Source organism: Neophocaena asiaeorientalis, unplaced genomic scaffold (assembly GCF_003031525.2).
Source record: "Neophocaena asiaeorientalis asiaeorientalis breed wild unplaced genomic scaffold, Neophocaena_asiaeorientalis_V1.1 scaffold82, whole genome shotgun sequence".
Classification (NCBI taxonomy): Eukaryota; Metazoa; Chordata; class Mammalia; order Artiodactyla; family Phocoenidae; genus Neophocaena; species Neophocaena asiaeorientalis.
In genome coordinates this window covers 5592394-5598487 of record NW_020173068.1, presented here as the reverse complement: position 1 = coordinate 5598487, position 6094 = coordinate 5592394, and the positions used below count along the sequence as shown (strand labels likewise).

General features: G+C 48.3%; 1 pseudogene; it reads right to left on the bottom strand.

Moving 5' to 3' along the window:
* Nucleotides 1-3118: 3118 nt before the first annotated feature.
* LOC112398483 (ATP synthase subunit O, mitochondrial pseudogene) lies at nt 3119-3943 on the bottom strand (annotated as a pseudogene).
* Between the last annotated feature and the right edge of the window lie 2151 nt (nt 3944-6094).

The following is a 6094-nucleotide window of genomic DNA, read 5'->3' as shown; positions in this document are numbered from 1 at the left end:
TTTTTTTTTTTTTTTTTTTTTTAAGATGGGCTGCATCTTCCCTTCCTTGCTGAAGGCTTGGAGGCGCCAGGGAGGGTCCTGCACGTGGAGGGGAGAGTGTCAGTCCTACAGGGTTGGGGAAGGCCTCTTGGAGATGGTGATGTTGGGTTTGAGCTGTGAAAGAATAGTGTAGCAGTCTCCAGACAGATGTGAGGGGCAGACAAGCAGGGAGGATGTTGCAGACAAAGGGAGCAGAAGGAGGAACTGCAGAGTGTAAGGGATTGGAGGTGAGTGGGGAGGCCAGGCCAGAGGGAGTTCGAATGATGTCTTGCAGGTAACGGGGAGGCGGGGGGTTGCCAGACAGGGGAGTGCTGTGGGCAGGTGTGGAGCTGGACTGCAGACAGGAGCCTGGAGTTACAGCTACAGGGAGAACAAAGTTCTGAGCTGGGGCTATGGGGGTACTGAGGGCCCCAGGTCTTTAGGTGTGTCTACCTATCTCTCGCAAGCCCACATTCATTTCCATGCTGCCATCCCCCCAGGCTCCCAGGTCTTGGCCACCATCATCTCTGGCCTGAAAGACTATGGCAGCCTCTTCACTGGGCTTCCCTTCTGTACTCCACTCCGCAACAGTCCATTCCCCATAAAGGAACAGAAAGAAGGGGTTTTCAAAACATCACGTAGTGACCATACTCCTCTGGCTAAGACCCTTCAATGGCACCCCCCTACCTTTAGCACCAAGATCACGTTTGATTTCTTGACTTGGCATTCAAGGCCCTTAGCAATCAATACCCACTCGCATTATGTGTAGCCTCATCCCCCTAAAACAATCCAGCTGAGCTGGGCTATTTGCAACCTCAGTCCCTAGGTTTGCAACTCCCCTTTAGAACTTTGTTCCCTCGCATCCTCTACCCCATCCACTCTAGAATTGCCTCCTTAGGACTTCCCTGGTGGCACAGTGGTTAAGAATCTGCCTGCCAATGCTGGGGACATGGGTTCGAGCCCTGGTCAGGGAAGATCCCACATGCCGCGGGGCAACTAAGCCCATGTGCCATAACTACTGAGCCTGCCCTCTAGACCCTGCGAGCCACAACTACTGACCATGTGCCTAGAGCCCGTGCTCCGCAACAAGAGAAGCCACCGCAATGAGAAGCCTGCGCACTGCAACGAAGAGTAGCCCCCGCTCGCCACAACCAGAGGAAGCCCGCATGCAGCAACGAAGATCCGACGCAGCCAAAAATAAATCAATCCAAAAAAACAAACAAACAAGAAAACAACCACTGGGCACCTGCTTTGTGCCAGGTGCTGGGGATGGCAAAATGTCCAGGGCTGGTGACAGCACCCAGGTCAAGGACAGGCAGAGTACTGAAGCTGGGAGATCCTGACTCCTTCTGCCAGCTGCCACCTCTACCCCTTCACCCACTCCCCGCACCTGCCTCCTCACCTTCTTCCCACCTGTGCTCGTGACTCACCTGCATACATCAAAACTGTCCTAGGGACTGGGTCAGTGCCAGGCCAGGTGCTGGAGAGACAGCAACAGTCTAGGTGGCTGCCACTGCCCTCCAGCTCTCAGAGAGAAATATGCACACCAAATCCCCTTAACACAGACCCTGATGGGTTGAAACAAAAGGCCTTCAAGAAGTTATTCTCAGGAATTCCCTGGCGGTCTGGTGGTTAGCACTCTGCGCTCCCACTGCAGGGGGCATGGGTTCGGTCCCTGGTCGGGGAGCTAAGGTCCCTCATACCACGCCGTGTGGCCAAAAAAAAAAGTTATTCTCAAAACAAATACTACTTGAGGAAGGCATCAGGTTCCCAGCGGGATGCTGGGACAAAGGTGAGTCCTCAAGGACATCACATATTGGCAGAGAGAAAGAAAAGCAGGCTGTGATGGCAGCCTCTGTTTACAGGGGCTTCCTGGGTGCTAAGCCCTATGCTAAGGGTGACTCCCATAGGATCACATTTCACCTCAGAACAGCCCAGTGGCGTAGGCACCATTAGCATCCCCGATTTACACATGAAGAACCAGAAGCTCAGCAAGCAAGTGCTTGCTCTGAATCACACAACTGGATCTACTGTCTGGTATCAAGAGCTACTTGCCGTCAAACGTGAACATCAATGAGCAAAATTTCAGGCATCCTCTGGTAATGGAGACGCTGGAGGACGATGGCAGCTTTAACAAAGGAGGGAGTGAGGCCAAGCCCTGGGGCTGCAGGATGGCAGACAGGGCAGCAAGAAGAGCCATGGAAGCACAGCACGAGGTGGAGGGTGGATCTGATGTGGGCTTTTCAGAGATCAGCCCTTGGAAGGTAGGTGGTGCGGGTGCTGAGTACTCATCATTTCTGCAACTCCCTAGGAGGCACCCAGAGAAAGTCAGTTGAATTCATGGGGCAGACAGGCAGCCTCAGAAAAGGCTGGTGCAAAGGGGAAGGCAAAAGGTGCTGGGGTGTGCACTCTGGATGGGAATCTGGCTTGTGGATGGAAGCAGCAGAGGTAGCAGGTCTGATTCTGTCCACAAGAGGGCGCCTGGCACCAGGCAATGAAGCCGCCCTGGAGAATGGGGGGTGGTTTGTTGCTGGTTCCCGAATGGTCTTGGGAGAGAGGATGTGGAGGAGGGGATACATCCAACCCACTACCTTGAAATTCCAGTACCAGAAACAAGCACAGACGGGCAGGATGAGTTCAGATCGATGCATGTTTGCTCATTCTGAGACTGTATCATCTCAGGCCAATTATTTCCCTTTATACTGAGTCAGTAAGTTTTTTGACTGCCTCCTTGGTAAAATTTGAAAGGCCTCTTCCCTTGAAAACTGCCTTCCAAAAGGAACAACTCCTTCCTTTTTTTCCATCTCCTTCTCATACAGTAATGCTTCACTCATGTTGATTCATCTAATCTGCCATTCAGTAGTGCACTATTTATTTCAATGATAGTAATTTCCAGAATTCTATCTTCAAATCTGCCTTAGTCTCTTACTCTTTGCTAATTTTTTTCCAGCACTTTTAGAGGTTTCATAGTTATTTTATATTCTGTGTCTGATAATAACAGTATTGAAGTCCCAGGGATCTAAATCAATTTTTTTTTCCTGTTCGGGAAGCATTTTATTATTGCTCCAAGTTTAAGAATTTTCACTGACAAAATCAACACTTAGAAAATCTTCATTGCTTTGCTCAGCTTCTGAATCTTGGTTTTTGAAGACATATTTCTCTCCAGTACGGACAATCATTCCACCCGTGATTGATGGCTCAATCTTAACTTCCAGTTTCAACACTTGGCCTTTACTTAGAAAGCTCTTCAGGGCCGTTTTTAATTCAGCAAGAGTGGCTTCATCTAAAGGAGGTACAGTGGTAACTGCAAGGTATTTCTCCACTCTGGACACTCATCATAGTAGAAAAGTCAGAACTATGGCTCCAGGGGTATTGTTCAAGCGACCATTTTCAGCAAGCAAATTGATCCAACCGGATGTGAGGGGAGAAAACCTTTTTTTTTGGCTGTGCCATGACCAGGGATCGAACTCAGTTCCTTGGCAGTGTAAGCGTGGAGTTCTAACCACTGAACCGCCAGGGAAGTCCTGAGAAAACCTCTCTTTTGCTGTCATGTCATTTAGGCTTTTCACCTCAATGTAACACTTTACATAGGGATTCATAATGGAAGCAGCCATTTCAGGTTCCTTCAAGATTTGTGCTACAAATTCTCAACAATTCTTTTGCTACTTGCTCCAGTTTATTCTGTTTAGATGCAGCAGAATAAAGAGCTGTGGCATAGCAACCTTTGATACCATATATCTGAACACAGGTTTGATGGTGGCCTCACAGGCTTGATGAATGGCCTGAGCACAGATCTACTGAAGCGTGGCACCTGCCGGGAGAGCCTGGGCACTGCTGGGGCAGCCTCTTCTCCTGCGCGGCTGTGGGTCAAACCTGAGTTGATGAGAGCTGAGTTAATATTTTGTTCCTGCTGACTGTTGCTCATAGTGGCTCATTTGCTTGGACATGAACTTTAGTAACTACCTTGGACAATTTATACTTGGTTGATATGTAATAATATGATTATAATATTTTTCTCTGGAGGATTTGCATTTTTGCTTCTCCCAGATACCAGGAGATACAAGCCTAGAATCATCTTAATTTCTCAGTCCAGGGATTCTTTGACCTCTGGAGTAATGAGAATCTGAACCTCAGCTCCAGGAGACAGCAGACATAAAGTAGTCTCTGGTCAGGTTTTCTCTTTCTTCCAGCAGGGCCAGAGAGATGTTCTCTGCTCAGTTCCCTTTGCAGACAGGTCAATTTTCCCTGCTTGCCTTTTCACTGAGGCCAAAGCCAGTGCCCTGGTTTTATGGAGAGGTCCCCGTTTTGTTGCTCTATTTTGTACAGGCTCAAAGCTTAGTGCCACAGTCCCCCTAGAGGCAGTTAATCTCTCCAACTCTTGACTTCTTGGAATTTCTTTTGCCCCCAAACAGCAGTTTTCCTCTACTGTACCCAACTACCTTTGTGGTTTCGGCTTACTCTTTTTTTGTCCCTTGGGGATTTCCTAAACTTTCTCATCTGTGACCTCAGCAAAAAGTCAATTCATTAGAATTTATCTGGCATCCAGGTGTTTTATGATAATGGCAAAATTTTCAGCCTATTTATATAGCAAATTTAACATGGTATTTTACTATATTATCCCAAGTCCCTGGGATCATTTTTCCAGGGCTAAGGCAGACTGTGGATTGTTGACTTGTCTACCAAATATGCTTTTGTGCTAGACTGACAGTCACGAGGCTTGAGATCCTGTAATTGCTGAGTGGTGGACTGCAGCGCCGGGCAGCTGTTGAGAAAAACTGGCAGTTGGCACCATCTGCATGAAACAGCTAAACCCACACCTTGCCTTCTAGGGCCAAGGCCAAGGTCATCCTCCTCCCTACCCTAAGATCTAGTAACCAACCCTTCCCTTTGCATTTTGGGGGCCTGTGAAGCAGATGGTGCCAGCAAGCCTCTGGCGCAAGGCTGCTCAGAAGTAGTTCTAGGGCTGAGGCCAGAGGTGGGCATTCGGGTGACAGGAGTGAGGCTGGGGCCAGGTCCTTGGGAAGTGAGGCCTCAGGTCACTGGTTAGGAAACTGGACTGATAACCCAAGACTTCATATGTACAGGTACACACAGGTGTGCCTGCAGCAACCTGTGTTATGTCACAGCTGGTCAGACCACCTCAGAGCCATGCAAGTACTACTTAGGTCCTGTCGGAGGAACAGCAAGCTGGTGGGCTTTCAAGGAAAGCAGTTTGAACACAGGTTTCAAGGACCCAAGAAATGTTCAGTTCTAGAAATCCCACTTTGGAAAATTATCCCAAAGAAATAAATCATACTAAGGAAGATGTTCACTTCAGTATGTTAGGGAAAATTTGAAAGCCATCCAACTGCCCAACAGGAGGTGAAGAGTTAAATTATGGCCTTGAGGGAATTCCCTGGCCGTCCAGTGGTTAGGACTCTGGGATTTCACTGCTGAGGCCCCGGGTTCAATCCCTGGTTGGGGAACTAAGATCCCACAAGCTGCATGGCACAGCAAAACAACAGAAAATTATGGCCTTGAGGGAATTCCCTGGCCGTCCAGTGGTTAGGACTCTGGGAGTTCACTGCTGAGGCCCCGGGTTCAATCCCTGGTTGGGGAACTAAGATCCCACAAGCTGCATGGCACAGCAAAACAACAGAAAATTATGGCCTTGATTAAATCACACAACCATTAAGCAAATAAATGAGAAGGCAACAGTGAGCTTATGATTTAGCCTCAGTATAAAAAGGAAATGAATGAATATTCCCAAGTCCAGGTATGTTAAAAACGTTTAAGGAAATAACATAAGAGTTATTAGAAAAAAGTACCTACAGATCCACTACTCTATTTTTCAAACTTTCTGTGGTTGTATTTTCCTCATTAAAAGATCACTTAATGGTGAAGAGCTAACAAGGAGTTGGGAGTTATCTGTAGCTGTTGTTGGCACTTGGCTTCCCAGAGGTCCAGAAGCTGGAACCGCCTTCTTAGCAGTACCTCCTGCGTTCATTCCGCTGGGTGCTCTCAAGCCATAGCAAGAACCAGTGGAGCCCCACCCCATCTCTGAAGATCGAGGAACAAGGCAGAGGGGACACAGAAG